Source organism: Mobula birostris, chromosome 25 (genome assembly GCF_030028105.1).
Source record: "Mobula birostris isolate sMobBir1 chromosome 25, sMobBir1.hap1, whole genome shotgun sequence".
Taxonomy (NCBI): domain Eukaryota; kingdom Metazoa; phylum Chordata; class Chondrichthyes; order Myliobatiformes; family Myliobatidae; genus Mobula; species Mobula birostris.
In genome coordinates, this window is record NC_092394.1 from 13,298,397 (window position 1) to 13,316,231 (window position 17,835).

The window sequence follows — 17,835 nt, forward strand, 5'->3', positions numbered from 1 at the left end:
GATAGGCCTCCAGCCTCAGGACAGGTCACCTCCAGGCCTCCAGTCCTTAGCCCCGTACTTTCAACCTCGAAGGAATCGGGCCTCCAACCTCCAGTTCATTGCCTGGACTTACAACCACTGGGCCTCTGATGTCTTCTTTGCCTTCTGGACTGTGCCAACCTGAGTTTGCAAACTGGGTTGATATTTTCCGACCAACCTCTCCTTCAATCAGAATACTCTGGGAAGGTTCCCAAAGCCAGTAAGTATCCTTCTCCTTCTTAGGCAGTCTCTTGGATAGAGAATAACCTGCTTTCTCTCCAGTTTTGTGGGTTTGGAAGAAACTGATAAGGCCAACATAGAATTAGCAGACTTTTCCACAGAGGTGTAGAGTAGGTGTTTTGTCCTTTACTCCCACCATTCACACTATGCTTCTGTGTGCCACCCTGAATGTTTCTTCCCCACTCTGAGAAGCTGTATACTAGTAAAAAGTAATGTTAACTGCCCATAGGGTTGCCAACTTTCTCACTTCCAAATAAGGTACAAAAGTAGCAGTCAAATACGGGACACTTGTGTTTACCCTGAGAAAGACTACCATGACCATGAAGCCTTGCGCTAGCACCTGTGTGCACATGCGTGACGTATGCAAACATGATGTGCACATGCGCGTATGTGCCAATTTTTTTTTTCTACAAATCCATTTTGGCTTAATCTTCCCGATTCTGTTCAGTGAAACAACACTGTACATACATTATTTCTACTTTATATAGGCTGTGTATTTATCATATCATTCCTGCTTTTACTATATGTTGCAACACACATCAAAGTTGCTGGTGAACGCAGCAGGCCAGGCAGCATCTCTAGGAAGAGGTACAGTCGACGTTTCGGGCCGAGACCCTTCATCAGGACTGACGTAGGGTCTCGGCCTGAAACGTCGACTGTACCTCTTCCTAGAGATGCTGCCTGGCCTGCTGCGTTCACCAGCAACTTTGATGTGTGTTGCTTGAATTTCCAGCATCTGCAGAATTCCTCGTGTTTACTATATGTTAGTGTTATTTTAGGTTTATGTGTTATTTGGTATGATTTGGTAGGTTATTTTTTGGGTCTGGGAACGCTCAAAAATTTTTCCCTTATAAATTAATGGTAATTGCTTCTTCGATTTACGCCATTTCGGCATGAAAGGTTTCATAGAAACGCTCTACCTTAGCAGGGGAAATACGGGACAAGGGCGATCCCGTATGGGACAAACCAATTTAGCCCAATATACGGGATGTCCCAGCTAATATGGGACAGTTGGCAACCCTAACTGCCCAGTCCATCACGGGCAAAGCCTTCCCCATCATTGAGCACATCTACACGAAACATCACACACCCTGGTTTGAACTTGTCATAAAATTTGCCCTTCCCTTATCCTCCTTGTAGCTTTACAAGCCTCTTCTCTCTCCTAAACGCCGGCCCAGAGAGACCGGCAAGTCTGAGGGTCGGGCTGAATTCGCTCGCTCACTCACTTGTGATGTTCATTCTTCTCTGGGGCGCTGAGGCTGTGAACTGCTCCGGCGGCTGTCGTCTCTGGCAAGTTGCGCGTGTTTTTTGCCCCGCTAATACGATGAACTGATAGCGAGGCTTGGGCCTGCTCCGGCGAGCAGACCTGAAGGCTCAGTTTGGTTTGGAATGCTGTCATTTGCACCTCTGCTGTGATGTGTGTGCGAATCTCTCCAATTTTGTTGAAGGTGTCAACTTGAAACATCAAATCTCTTTCACTTCCTACAGATGCTGCCTGACATGCTGAACGTTCCTAGAATTTTCCTTTTTTATTTATGTGAATGACATGGCCTTCCAAAGACACAACCCCCTGAATGTAACTAGGGTGCCACATGCTGAATATGTTGTCCTGGGCTAGAACATCTGGTTCCTTCTTCTTTCCAGTAATTGAAGAAGCATTTTCCTGTGCTTTGAGATGCCTTGTATAGTTGGTCCAGATGGGGTACCATGGTTCCTTCCGCCCGAGGTCTCGTTCCTCCGGGCGCCCTATTGCACAATTTCCCAAACTGGCACATGGAAGTGGTGAATTTCATCATCAGTGACCACCCTCTTGAAATAGGAGAAGTAAAAGTCAGAGGAAATTAGGTGTGCCCCAGAGACTCTGGCAACTTTCTACAGAAGTACTGTGGAGAGCATTCTAACCGATTGCATCACCATCTGGTTCAGAGGGGCCAATGCAGAAGGTCAGAAAAAGCTGCAGAGGGCTGTAAACTCAGCAGGCTCCACCAAGGCCACTTGCCTCTCCAGCCTTTAAAAAGCAATGCTTCAAGAAGGCAGCATCCAACAATGAAGACCTTCGCTACCCAGCAAATGGCCTCTTCTCATTGCTATCATCAGAGGGGAAGTACAGGAGCCTGAAGCCACACACTCAATGTCTTAGTAACAGCTTCTTCCCTCCCTGCCATCATACTTCTGAAAGGTCCATGAACCCATGAGCACTACCTTACTGTTGCTTTGAGGCCTCCGTCAGTCAGGGTCGACCATGGATATTGTGTCCCTGCTGACTAGATACGCAAGCCTGGGCAGTACGATACAGAGAGCAAGCTGTTGCCAACGTAGCAAGGTCCCTCTCTCCACGCAGCTGATGAACCCAAAGGAGCGGCAGAGACCGAGACAGTTTGGTACCAGAAGCGTTGCAGGAGTTGCCAGTCTGCATTGAACTCAATGTTCAATGTTAGGGGCTCCAGCTCTGGATTTTTCCCTCAGGATTTACTCCCAGAGGCTTCCCCATGAATGGATATAGCTGCAAGGCAGCAGATGTTTGAGATCAGAGTTTTCCTTCTCGTAGATGAGCTACCAAGCCCCACCTGCCCAAAGTGACTAGTTTTAAGGTGCCAGTGCCCCTTCTCCTGTCAGTATAAATGGTTCCACCAGGCTTAGTAGCTAAGACACACATGAAGGAGCTGGACTTGGCTGTCAGAGGCTACTTGAGGCATACGCCATTGGGAGCATTTAATAGGTAGTGGGAGCTTGTCTCCATTACCACCCCCGGCTATAACAGCCTTAAGCAACCTTACAAGTGCTATCTTTTAGTTATAGATACTTTATACTTTATTGTCGCCAAACAATTGGTACTAGAACGTACAATCATCACAGCGATATTTGATTGTGTGCTTCACACTCCCTGGATTACAAATATTAAATATTAAAAATAGTAAAAATTGGTAAATATTAAAAATTTAAATTATAAATCATAAATAGAAAATAGAAAAATGGAAAGTAAGGTAGTGCAAAAAAACCGAGAGGCAGGTCCGGATATTTGGAGAGTATGGCCCAGATCTGGGTCAGGATCGGTTCAGCAGATTTATATTTGTATAAAGTATATTTATATTTGTATAAAGTACTGTGTTAAATTCTTAGGCACCTTAGCTCTATATATATAGGTTCAAAGGTTCATTTATTATCAAAGTATTATGCAGTACACAACTCTGAGATTCGTCTTCTCCAGATAGCCATGAAACAAAGAAAACCATTGATGTTATTCAAAGCAGAACATCATCACATCACCCAAACAACACCCCCACCACACACACACAACAAAAGTAACAAAACACACCAACTGGCAACAAGAAGGAATGACAATATGATCACTTTCAAGTACATTTTATGTATTGCACTGTACTGCTGCCACAGAACAAAAAATCATTAACTTATGTCTGCTAATAAACCTAATTCTGGTTCAATTTTCTTGAGTCTTGCTGTAAAGCGTTATTATTTCAGGACAGTGTTGCACAGTGGAGGCAGGTTAGTACAGACCTTTTAACTTGAGGGGTTTAAGATTAAGGTTCATCCTTTTAGCCTCAGTAAATGGGTGGACAGTAGCTGGAGACCAGCACTTGAGAATTTACAGATGCAGCTCTGCTGCTGACCTTCGGGTGACCTTGGTTTTGCAATGTAGTTTCAGATTAGTTTTTAAAATTAATTATACAGCTATTGAGTCAGAGAGCTATAAAGCAAGGAAACAAGCTTTTTAACTCAACTTGTCTGTGCCAACCAAGTTACCTGTCTGAGCTTACCTCATTTAGAACATAGAACATAAAATAGTACAGCACAGTACAGGCCCTTCGGCCCACAATGTTGTGCCGACCCTCAAACCCTGCCTCCCATATAAGCCCCCACCTTAAATTCCTCCATATACCTGTCTAGTAGTCTCTTAAACGTCACTAGTGTATCTGCCTCCACCACTGACTCAGGCAGTGCGTTCCACGCACCAACCACTCTGAGTAAAAAACCTTCCTCTAATATCCCCCTTGAACTTCCCACCCCTTACCTTAAAGCCATGGCCTCTTGTATTGAGCAGTGGTGCCCTGCGGAAGAGGCGCTGGCTATCCACTCTATCTATTCCTCTTATTATCTTGTACACCTCTATCATGTCTCCTCTCATCCTCTTTCTCTTCAAAGAGTAAAGCCCTAGCTCCCTTAATCTCTGATCATTTGACTGTGTTTGGCTCATATCTCTCTAAAGCTTTCCATGTAACTATCAAAATTACTTTTAAACATACCTGCCTCTACTATTTGCTCTGGCATTTCATTCTATCTAATTGTCAGCTTCTGTGTGAAAAGGTTCTCTCTCAGGTTTGAATTAAATCTTTCCCCTCTCACCATGCCCAACCATCCTCCTTCCACAGTCAGAACTGGTGGAGCTTTTAGAATTCCTGCCCTTGAGAAAAGACTTTGGCAATGTACTTTATCTTTTACCCTTCTGGATTCATAATCTTCTATAAGGAGACCCTTGCCTCCTTCGCTCCTGAGAAAGCAGTCCAAGTGTTTTCAGCCTCTCCTTATAACCCAAGCCCTCTAGTCCTGGGAACATCTCCTTTGCAACCAAAGTCAAAGTTAAGAAAAGCTTTATTTATCAAAGTCATCATCATCAAATTCATTATGTGCCGTGTCATATGACATGGACAATCATGGTCTTTTTACCATGATTGCTCTTGATAAATTTTTCTACAGAAATAGTTTGCCATTGTCTTCTTCTGGGCAGTGTCTTTACAAGATGCGTGAGTCCAGCCATTATCAATACTCTTCTGAGATTGTCCGCCTAGTGTCAGTAGTCGCATAACCAGGACTTGCGATATGCACCATGGTAATAACTGTTCCTAATCCTGGTGGTGTGAGACCTAAGGCTTCTGTACCTCCTGCCCGATGGTAACAGCAAGAAGAAAGCATAGCCTAGATGGTGGGGGTCTTTGATGATAGATGCTACTTTCTTGTAGCAACCTCTCCAGTCCCACCCCACGTGGAATTTGTTGGAAGTGAGATGAAGCAGTGAGTTGAGAAAAATAGAAAACATGTTGGGTTGCAGCCTTGATTTACTCTGGCTTGGTACTGCTGTGGACCCATTGGTTAGGATGTTAGTTTGCATGGTGCCATGAGAAAAATATAAAGTGAGGGTGAATTTGATAAAGTTGCTCCACAGTCCTTTGCAGCTAAAAGGATGAATGAAAAGGCCATACGCAGTGGCCAACATTTCCCTTGATGATGTCACTTGATGAAGATCACGTCTGCAGTGACTATGGAAAAGCAGAACCCATCCTGTGATATGGAGAACAGCTTTTTGGCCACTGGGTGGAGACAGTCGAGCAGGACCCCGGAGATGCCTTTCCCTATGGCTGACAGGAGGGAGATGCTTCTTTAATACCACTCGGAATCTGCTCCCTTTCTTGAAGCTGATCACCACTGCGGAATCTGCCTCCTCTCTATTGACTCTCTCTACACTTTCCTGTTGCCTCGGGAAGACAATCAACATAATCAACCCCTCATTCCCTCTTGTCCCCTCTCTTGTTTAATAGGTGATACAAAACTTGAGAAAACATATCACCAAAGTTAAGGACAATGACTTGGCTTCCACAGCTATCTGGGTCAATAAAATCCTCAGGTTAACTAGTCTCGGGCTAAAGAAATTCCTCTTCTCTGTTCTAAAAGGGACACCCTTGTATTCTGAGGCTGTGACCTCTGGTCATAAACATTGATCATATTAGAGAGGAGGACGGTATATAGCTATTGGTTTATTATTGTTAAGTGTACTGAAATACAATGAAAAGCTTTTGTTTTTGTGCCATCCAGACAGATCATTCCATACATAATTACACTGAGGTGGTAAAAAGAAAACACAAAATAGAATATGGGTATATTTAAAGTGGAGGTTGATAGGCTCTTGATTAGCAAGGGCATTAAAGATTACAGGGAGGATGAGGGTGAGAGGAAATATAAATCAGCTATGATGGAATGGTGCATGGTCTCAATGGGCCAAATGGCCTATTTCTGCTCCAATCTCTTATGGTCTTATCGTCTGGTTACAGACACAGTAAAAGTGCAGTGCATACAGCCAAGTAAAGTGCAAAAGTCATGAAGGGTAGACTGGGAGATCAAGAACTCATCTGTTAACATACAAAAGGTCCCTTTAAGAGCCTTAGAATATAAGGATGTTTGAACTGAAATGTATTGACTTTATTTCTTACATCCTTCACATATGTGAGGAGTAAAAATCTTTATGTTACATCTCCATCTAAATGTGCCATGTGCAATCAAAGTAATTTATAATAAATAGAACAGTCAATGTAACATAGAAATACACTCAAATCAGCATGAATTCATCAGTCTGATGGCCTGGTGGAAGAAGCTGACCCAGAGCCTGTTGGTCCTGGCTTTTATGCTGCGGTACTGTTTGCTGGATGGTAGCAGCTGGAATAGATTGTGGTTGGGGTGACTCGTGTCCCCAATGATCCTTTGGGCCCTTTTCTCACACCTGTCTTTTTGAATGTCCTGAATCATGGGAAGTTCACATCTACAGATGTGCTGGGCTGTCCACACCACTCTCTGCAGAGCCCGGCGATTGAGGGTAGTACAGTTCCCATACCAGGCAGTGATACAGCCAGTCAGGATGCTCTCAATTGTGCCCCTGTAGAAATTTTTTAGGATCTGGGGGCCCATATCAAACTTCCTCAACCGTCTGAGGTGAAAGAGGCGCTGTTGTGCCTTTTTCACCACACAACTGGTGTGCACAGATCACGTGAGGTCCTCGGTGATGTGGATGCCGAGGAACTTAAAACTGTTCAGTTTGGGTGGTAGCAAGCTGCAGATGTCATTCTTGACCATCCTCTCAAAGTATTTGCTTATTATTGTGGTGAGTGCAATAGGGCGCCAGTTGTTCAGGCATGTTACCTTGGTTTTTTTGGACAGGGATAATGTTGGATAATTTGAAGCAGGAGGGCACTCTGCACTGGGAGAGAGAGAGATTAAAAATGTCAGTAAACACACCTTTAGACGTCCCTTTAGAACAGAGATGAGGATGAATTTCTTTAGCCAGGGGGCAGTAAGTCTGTGGAAATTATTGCCACAGATGGTTATGGAAGCCAAGTCATTGGTATATTTAAAGTGGAGGGTGATAGGTACTTGATTAGTTAGAGGGTCAAAAGGTGTGGGGAGAAGGCAGGAGAATAGGGTTGTGAGGGAAAAAATATCAGCCATTTTCAAACTGCAGAGCAGGCTCAATGGGCCAAATGGCCTATTTTTCCTATTTCTTTTTCTATTACATATGGTCTAATGATCTTATAGCCTTATGTGATTAAGAACCCACCGACTCCTCATAATTGTGAGTTATCCCGTATTTTATCTTATAATGTATTATAGTGCTGGTAAAAAAAATCCATGTCACTTCGGCTTTATTTGGCCTTCCTCCTGAGAAACAAATTTGCTTTTAAACATGTTGATAGTAGTTAAACAAATGCTCAAAGTGACTAAGGCACCTACTCAAGGGAGGCTTCACCAATGATGTTGCTCCAACAAATTTGAAACATTAAAACACAAATGAAAGATTATTAGAAATCAGGGTATCAAATAAACTCTTTCAGCCTAACAAAGTGGTATTTCATAAACTGATGTGTCACAGATTAAGTACCTACACATTTAACTCCTGCGCTAATATGTGTAAGTGATAATAAATATGATTTGGAAGAAATTGCAAGGCATCTGACTGCAAAGCCCTACAAAGGATTGCAAGGACTACTGTGAGGGTCATCCGAACCTCCCTTCATCTGAGCAAGGTATTTATCAGGAGCGCTGCGTACACAGGGCCATTAGCATGGTCAATTATCTCTCCCATCTGTCCCACAATCTCATTGACCCCCTACCATCAGGCAGCATTAAGACAAGGACTGTTAGGGTGAGAAGCAGCTTCTTTCTGCAGGCTGTGAGGCTACTGAACTCCCTGACACCACACAGGTCTCATCACGTATGAAGCTCCAGTAGCATTATGCTGTTTACTTTTGAACTTATGACATAAATGACATAATTATTTGTTAATTTATTTGTAGTAATATTACTTCATATATTGCCTGTGAGTTATATGTACTGTGTTGTGACTTGGTCTGGAGGAATGCTGTTTCGTTTGGCAGCATACATGTGTATGTTTGAAATGACAAGAACTTGATGTTGTGAAATTTTTTGTTACTTGATTTAAATACAGGTGGACTGACTTTAGAACTGGGGCAGACTGTTGGGTTCTCCTTCCTTTCAGTAAGTGTTCCAACTTTAGTACACAGAAATAATCTATGGGCTTTTCAGGTTACAGATTGCCGAAATTACATAAATTTCAAATTCTCCCGTGCAACTTTCAAACTAGTAGTAATAGTAAAACATTTCATGGTATTTAGTAATGATTAGATACAAATATAGTCCATTAGTTTAAATATTGGTAGAGTTAGTGTGATTATTCAATGAAATATAGTTATAACAGGTGCTTGTAGAGCGATACAATATGGGTTAGCGTAGAAAATCAATATTTCTTACTTACAGAAAAATTGGCTTATAGATAGTTCTCAGCAATAGAGAACGTAACCTCGGGACTGCCTGTGCTAGTATAACAGAATATTGCACATAGTCTAACCTCTAATAACTACAACAAATAAGAGTTATGTACTTATAAAATACATTTGAAGAAATTTAGGTAGAAACAAGACGTCCGTACCAAGTGTTGTGTCTGTTATCATTATCACTTCACTTAATTCCAAAACTGAATTACATTTGAGACTAAAAAGTCTGGTTTGTCTGCAGAGCTGTTAGAGATCCTGTGAAATTCACAAAGAGATTGAAGCATCTCAGGAATGCTTGAATGAGGAGCAAAATTCTTATTTACACAACAATTTTAAGGTTCCAAGATACATGAGTATTATCACTATCATCCTGTGCCATGTCGTATGACGTGGGAGATCATGGACTTTCCATGACCATGATTGTTCTCAGCAATTTTCTCTACAGAAGTGGTTTGCCATCACCTTCGTCTGGGCAGTGTCTTTACAAGACGGGTGACCCCAGCCATTATCAATTCTCTTCGGAGATTGTCTGCCTGGCGTCAGTGATCACATAACCAGGACTTGTGATATGCACCGGCTGCTCATACGACCGGCCACCACCTGCTCCCCTGGCTTCATGGGACCCTGATCGGGGTGCAGCAGGTGCTACACTTTGCCCAAGGGTGACCTGCAGCCTGCCAGAAGGAATGAGCATCTTACACCTCCTTCAGTAGAGACGTATCTCCACCCTGCCATCCATACATGACTACAATGTTTCAGAGTTCAGCTTTGAAGGGTGTTTCTCCTGTAATAGTCAACCCAAAACTAATAAAGATGTGTAAAAATAATTAGAACCAAAGTTCTTACATGAAAGCAATATTTTAACATGAATATAACGTGACACATCAAGGAGCTTCTACGTCTTTTGATCTATTATTATACAACTTGAGTTCATCAGCAATTAATATTAACAAATATTTTCCTTTTTCTCATGAAGTACAATACTAGTTCTGGCACATTTCTTGCACCTTCAGAAACAGGAGGTGGTTAAAGGAGATAATTAGCAGAAATTTCCTTGAGGGAAATATTAAAATGGAATTAGATATTCACACACATGAGGTACAGTTCAATTTTTTGGGTGTAGCTATTCTGCTGGTTGATGAGAAGCCCTGCCTAATACAAATCTGTACATAAACAAGTTTGATAATTAAGCAATCACACAGAGCTTTAGTTCAACTGGCAGGTGTGTTTACAGACATTTGTTATCTCTCTGCCCTCCTGCTTCAAAACATCCACCATAGTTCCTGTACCTAAAAAGACAAAGGTAACATGTCTGAATGACTGGCGTCCTGTCACACTCACCTCAATAATAAGCAAATGCTTTGAGAGGCTGGTCAAGGATTACATCTGCAGCATGCTACCACCCACGCTGGACCCCTTACAATTCACCTACCGACACAACCAATCGACAGATGACGCAATTTCCACAGCTCTACATACCGCCCTTACACATCTGGAGAAGAGGGATGCTTATGTGAGAATGCTGTTCTTGGACTACAGTTCAGCATTCAACACAATAATTCTCTCCAGAGGAAGAAGCTCAGAGACCTTGGCCTTCTCCCTGCCTTGTGTAGCTGGATCCTGGACTTCCTGGCAGATCGCTGGCACGTGCTAAGAGTGGGCTCCCTCACCTCTGTCCCTCTGACCCTCAACACAGGTCCTAACCATACTCCTTTACTCTCTGTATAGCCATGACTGTGTCGCCACCCACAGCTCCAATCTGCTAATTAAATTTGCTGACGATACTACATTGATTGGCCTAATCTCAAATAATAACAAAGCAGTCTACAGAGAAGAAGTCATCACTCTGACACAGTGGTGTCAAGAAAACAACCACGACTTCAATGTTGCAAAAACAAAGGAGCTGGTTGTGGACTACAGAAGGAATGGAGACACGCTAACCCATATTGACATCAATGGATCTGGGATTGAGAGGGTGAACAGCTTTAAGTTCCTCAGCATACACATCACTAAGGATCTCACGTGGTCTGTACGTACCGGCTGTGGGGTGAGAAAGGCACAACAGCGCCTCTTTTACCTCAGACGGTTGAAGAAGTTCGGCATGAGCCCCCAAATCCTAAGAACTTTCTACAGGGGCACAATTGAGAGCATCCTGATGGGCTGCATCACTGCCTGGTATGGGAACTGTACTTCCCTCAACTGCAGGACTCTGCAGAGAGTGGTGAGGACAGCCCAGCGCATCTGTAGATGTGAACTTCCCACTATTCAGGACATTTACAAAGACAGGTGTGTAAAAAAGGCACGAAGGATCATTGGGGACCCAAGTCACCCCAACCACAAACTGCTACCATCTGGGAAATGGTACCACGGCATAAAAGCCAGGACCAACAGGCTCCGGGACAGCTTCTTCCACCAGGTCATCAGACTGCTTAATTCATGCTGACACAACTGCATTTCTATGTTATATTGACTATCCTGTTGTACATACTATTTATTATAAATTACTATAAATTGCATATTGCACATTTAGACAGAGACATAGCATAAAGATTTTTACTCCTCATGTATATGAAGGATGTAAGTAATAAAGCCAATTCAATTCAATTCAACTCCTGGAAAGACTTTAATCAGATTCTAAACTATTTAGATAAATACTTACCTTTAGGCGAAGGTGACCATCCTTTCTACTTCTTAAAGTTCAAAGTAAATTTATTACTAAAATATGTATACATTACCATATACAACTTTGAGATTCATTTTCTTGAAGACACTTACAGTAGAGCAGACAAATACAATAGAATCAATGATAACTACACACAAGGACTCCTTTCAATTCTAGTTGTGGTTCACTTATTTACACTCCAGCTTCTGAACCGCAAGGTTGTGGGTTCACGTACCATTCCATAAGGGTCAACTCAGTGATCCAGAGGTTACAAAATTAGCTCAGCATAATTTCTTACAGTTAAATGCCTGCATTATTCTTCTCTAATTTCATAGCCTTTAGAGTTGTCCCCATCTTAATTGTTTTGAAGATGCATTTTCTTTTAGTTTTAATTTTACTTATTGTCTTTATTCAACCGTGATCTTTTATAATTAGCTAGCATTCTTCCAACCCATCCATCCTTGTCATCCCTCAGACAAATATTCCAGTTAAACTCTTAGATATTCTTTCAATTCTTTCCCCTACTGATCTACCACATTCACCTCTTGTATTCTCTACGCAATGAATTTCATTTTGATCATACATCTCACATTGCCTTTCGTGTTTTGCTCACCCCATCAGTTGGGCGCCATGGCAGCATAGTGGTTAGCATGCCGTTCTTACAGCTCTGGGCGTCGGAGTTTAGAGTTCAATCCCAGCATCCTCTGTAAGCAGTCTCTGGACCTCCTCCCCTACGGAATGTGGGGGTTTCCTCTGAGTCCTCTGGTTTCCTCCCAGAGTCTAAAGAAATACCGGGTAGGTTAATCGGTCATTGTAAAATTGTCCCATGATTGGTTTAGGCTAAATCGAGGTTGATGGGGGTTGCTGGGCATTGCAGCTTGAAGGGCCAGAAGGGCCTCTACCACACTGCATCACTAAATAAAATAGATAAAGTCAGTAAGTGATTCCATTTGTAAATCAAAATTTGGTTCTTAATTTCTATTATTCATAGAACATAGAACATTACTATCTGAATGGTGTCAAGTTAGGAAAAGGGGAAGTACAGCGAGATCTGGGTGTCCTTGTTCATCTGTCACTGAAAGTAAGCATGCAGGTACAGCAGGCAGTGAAGAAAGCTAATGGCATGTTGGCCTTCAGAACAAGGGGAGTTGAGTATAGGAGCAAAGAGGTCCTTCTGCAGTTGTACAAGGACCTGGTGAGACCCCACCTGGAGTATTCTGTGCAGTTTTGGTCTCCAAATTTGAGGAAGGACGTTCTTGCTATGGGGGGAGTGCAGCATAGGTTCATTGGGTTAATTCTAGGGATGGCGAGAATGTCATATGTTGAAAGATTGGAGCGACTGGGCTTGTATACACTGGAAATTAGAAAGATGAGAGGGAGTCTGATTGAAACATATACGATTATTAAGGGATTGGACACACTAGAGGCAGGAAACATGTTCCCGATGTTAGGGGTGTCCAGAATCAGAGGCCACAGTTTAAGAATAAGGGGTAGACCATTTAGAACGGAGCTGAGGAAAAACTTTTTCACACAGAGGGTTGTGGACCTGTGGAATGCTCTGCCTCAGAAGGCAGTGGAGGTCAATTCTCTGGATTCTTTCAAGAAAGAGTTAGATAGAGCTCTTAAAGATAGCGGAGTGAAGGGATATGGGGAGAAGGCAGGAATAGGGTACTGATTGTGGATGATCAGCCATGATCATAGTGAATGGCAGTGCTGGCTCAAAGGGCGAAATGGCCTACTCCTGCACCTATTGTCTATTGTCTATTACAGTACATGATGTTGTTCATATCCTTTCACCTACTCTAAAATCAATCTAATGCTTCCTTCCTACTTTGTCTTCCATTTTCCTATCATCCAAGTGCCTTTCTAAGCGTACCTTAAATGTTCCTAATGCATCTACTTCTATTACCACTCCTAGCAGTCCGCTCTGCCCATTCGCCACTCTCTGTGTAAAAAGCTTACTTCGGACATCTCCCCTAAACTTTCCTCCAATCACCTTAAAATTATGCCTTCTCCTATTACCAACTTCTTCCCTGAGAGAAAAGTCTCTAGCGGTCCACCTGATCTAGGGTTCTTATCATTTTTACACCTCTCTCTCACCACCTCTCATCTTCCTTCGCTCCAGAGAAAAGCGTTAGATTTCTCAACCCATCCTCATAAGACATGCTCTCCAATTCAGGCAGCAGTCTAGTAAATCTCCTCTGCACCTTCTCTAAAGTTTCCACGTTCGTCCTATAATGAGATGACCCGAAATGAGTCAAGTCATTCTTTAGTCGGACTCATAATTACCATGTGTCAGCATGGACCCTGACAACTGAACCTTCATCCCCTTCTCATTTTAAATTCAAGGTTCAATGTAAATTTATTATCAAAATACCCATATGTCACCATATACAACCCTGAGATTCATTTTTTTATCAATAATAGAATAATAACCATAAGACATTCAAAGACCACACCATTTTAAATTTCAGCCTATTGTTCCATTTCCAATTCAATTACAGAGAATTTCAATCATTTCTGTTATTCAATGTTGATTACACATTTTATTCATTTAAACACTCCACCTTTTCTTTCATCTACCTTCTACTGACATATAATCTGCAGGATTAACTCAGTTTCCTCAAACCAGGCATATTTTATTTTTAGTTTCGTACCAAACATGACTCAGTTGCTACTACCACAGCGTTATTATTTCTATTACAGTCCCATCTATCCACCCACTTTTTCTTTCCCATCGTTTCCTGATACTTTCTTCTTTGCAATAGTTAACTGCTTGTTTTGTAATTTATGTAGATAAGTATCAGTTATCCCAACTGCATCTCACTCCTTCCTGTAAATTACTACCTTCAGGTTTTATCTGAATGGTGTGCACAAAAGATGTGAAGCGTCTAATATGGTAGTGCAGTGGGTAGGGCTTGTCGCTCTCACTTTCAGCTTCCACCGCTGACTTGCGGAAAGGCGAGCTGAGTGTGTAAGTCTCTCCCTGCCAGTACATAGCCTCTCCAACAGCAAGCCTCATGTAGTGCCTCCTCGCCGGCGACACACGGGAACTGAACTCCTTTTGGACTCGGGCTGAACTACAGAGGACGAGGTGGAGGTCTGGCCCCTGCACACGTGGCATGCAGGTCTACCACTGTGGAAACTTGCCCTGGTGCTCGTGAACCAGATCCACAGTTATGGCTAAATAGCTCCATTGCCTTGTGGGCAGCCTCGGAAGAGACGAAGGCTACGGGAGTAAACCCAGACAGCAAATCTGCAGTGGAGCCCCTAAGGCGGTTGGACGTCATTGAAATCCTTCCGGCAACTCCTGTAGCCACTGGAGCCAAATGTATTGCTTCATAAGCTTTCCTTTGGACTACACTGGTGAAGTCAAGAGGGGGATCGTGACGACTGGGCATCTCAGGATCTCCATACCTTCTGCCCAGGCTTGTGATGATGATCATCATCACCCATTGTCCTTCGAGACAGATGGATGCCAATCTGTGCACATTAGTATAGTCAAGTTAATACAAGTTCAAGTTCAGGATTGTTGTCATTTCGAGTACACAAGTATAAACGAGAATTAAGTAATTGTTACTTCAGATCGGATGCAGCATAAAAACAGATAATAAGATAAAGAACACAATAATAAAAGGCACAATTAATATAAATACATTAGCTAACTTATATCCATAGGTTGACTGTATGTCCATAAAGTGACACTAGGCACAGGAGTGTCTGTACATAAGGTGACTGACAGGAAATGATAAAGCAGTGGAGGTGGGGGTTATGCGGGGGGGGGGGTTGTGGGAGGAGATGCTGATCAGCCTTACTGCTTGGGGAAAGCAACTGTTTTTGAGTCTGGTTGACTTTGAACTTTGTAATAAATTACTTTGAACTTTGGTGGCCCAGGATTGGATGCTAAGTAGTCGACTCCCTAATGGGAGTGGGACAAAGAGTCCCTGCGCAGGGCAGGTGGGATCCTTCATAATATTTCTGGCCTTTTTCCGGCACCTCTCTGTATAACGACATGAAGGAAATCTGGAAGTTGCATCTGACCAGAGGGCTTAAAAAGAGGATTTTCATAGCAGTCATAGAGTCCATTCTCACGTACAGATGCGAGACGTGGACACTCACCAAGACGATGTGAAAGTCTCTAGATGGTTCCCATACACGAATGCTCCGAACGGCTCTGGATGTGAGTTGGCAACAGCACATGACAAACGTCGAGCTCTATAACAACCTACCGATGCTCACCACTAAAATCGAAGTAAGAAGATTGCAACTAGCAGGGCACTGTCTACGCCACCCCGAGCTACCTGCCAGCCTAGTCATCATATGGGAGCCCAAGCATGGGAGGATGAATCCTGGGTGCCCTCCCAAGACTATGGTCAACACGCTCCTAGAAGACAGCGGCGCGGCTAATGTAGATGAACTGAACACACCGATGAGGGAGAGGGAGAAGTGGAGAGTCCGTCATCGTGCCCGACACCGGCCCCCTAGGCCAAAGTCGACGTAGTAGTAGTAGTATTTTCTGTGTAAGTATCCCTGCTGATAGGTAGGTTAGTGCCAATGATGTGTTGGGCAGTTGTAGAGCCTTCATGCCTGCTGCAGTTCAGTTTTCATACCATACAATGATACAGTATGTTAAGATGCTCTCAACTACGCATTTATAGAATGATGTGAGTTTAGATGTGCATAGTCCACCTCCCTTCAGCTTTCTCAGAAAGTAGTGGCATTGATGGGCTTTCTTTCTTTCTTTCTTTATTTATTTATTCTATCAATTACAGTGGTGGTCAAAAGTTTGTGAACCCTGTAGAATTTTCTTTATTTCTACATAAATATGACCTAAAATGTGATCAGATCTTCACATAAATCCTAAAACTAGATGAGGAGGCCCCAATTAAATAAATAAGATTAAAAATTGATATTTGTTCATTTATTTTATTGAGTAAAATGATCCAATATTACATGTATTTGTTAGAAGAAGTATGTGGACCTCTAGGATAAGCTATTTGGAATCAGGTATTCCAGTGAAAGAGATGGGATTGGAGGTGTGGGTTGTGGTGCCCTGCCCTATGAAAAAGATACACAAAGTCAGGTTACTGACAGAGCCTGCTCTTCTCAAGAAAGATCTGTTTATGTGCACCATGCCTCAATCCAAACAACTTTCAGAGGACCTTAGAAGAAGAATTGTAGGGATGGAAAAGGCTGCAAAACCATTTCTGAAGGCCTGAGTGTTCATCAGCCCACCGTAAGAGAAATTGTCTACAAATGGAGGAAACTCAGTACTGTTGCTACTCTCCCTAGGAGTGGGCATTGTGCAAAGATCACACCAAGAGCACAACGTGCAATGTTGAAGAAGGTGAAAAAGAACCTAAGGGTCACAGCAAAAGACTGCAGAAATCTCTAGAACTTGTTAAAGTCTCTGTTCATATGTTCACTGTAAGAAAAGCTCCGAATAAGAATGGTGTTCATGGAAGGTCACCACGGAGGAAACCACTGCTCTCCAAAAACAACCATTGCTGAACATCTCCTGTTTGCAAAAGTACACCTACAATCCTTCTGGGGCAATGTTCTTTGGACAGATGAGACAAAGGTTAAACTTTTTGGCAGAAATGCACATTGCTGTGCTTGGAAGAAAAACACTGCACACCAAAACCAAAACCTCATCTCAACTGAGAGGCTTGGTGGAAAGAGCATCATGGTTTGGAGCTGCTATGCTACTTCAGGGCCTGGACAGCTTGCAATCATTGAGGGAACAATGAATTCAAAATTCTATCAAGACATTTTACAGGAGAATGTCAGGGTACCAGTCTGTCACCTGAAGATTAATAGAAGTTGGATAATGCAACAAGATAATGATCCAAAAGACATGAGTAAATCAACAAATGAATAGTTTAAAAAGAAAAGTCGTGTTTTGGAATGGCCTGGTCAAAGTCCTAAACTTAATCCTATAGAAATGATGTGAAAGGACCTGAAGCAAGTGGTCCATGCAAGGAAGCCCACCAACATCCCAGAGTTGAAGCAGTTTTGTAAGGAGGAATGGCCTATAGTCCTTCCAAACCGATTTACAGAACTGATCAACAGTTACCAGAAATGTCCGGTGAAGTTATTGCTGTACAAGGGGGTCACACCAGTCACTGAAAGCAAAGGTTCACATACTTTTTCCAACAAATAAATGTAACATTGAATCATTTTTCTCAATAAATAACTGAACAATTAGGATTTTTTTGTGTTATTTATTTAATTGGGCTCTCTTTAGCTAGCTTTAGGACTTGCGTGAAGATCTAATCACATTTTAGGTTATAGTTATGCAGAAATAAAGAAAATTCTCAGGGTTCACAAACTTTCTAGCAC

The 17,835-nt window shown here is 42.5% G+C and overlaps 1 protein-coding gene across 1 annotated transcript in view; it reads left to right on the plus strand.

The window, feature by feature from the left end:
• The window catches only part of LOC140187802 (kinase suppressor of Ras 1-like), a 548,168-nt gene that overhangs the window by 438,464 nt on the left and 91,869 nt on the right, over nt 1–17,835 (plus strand). The window lies entirely within an intron of this gene.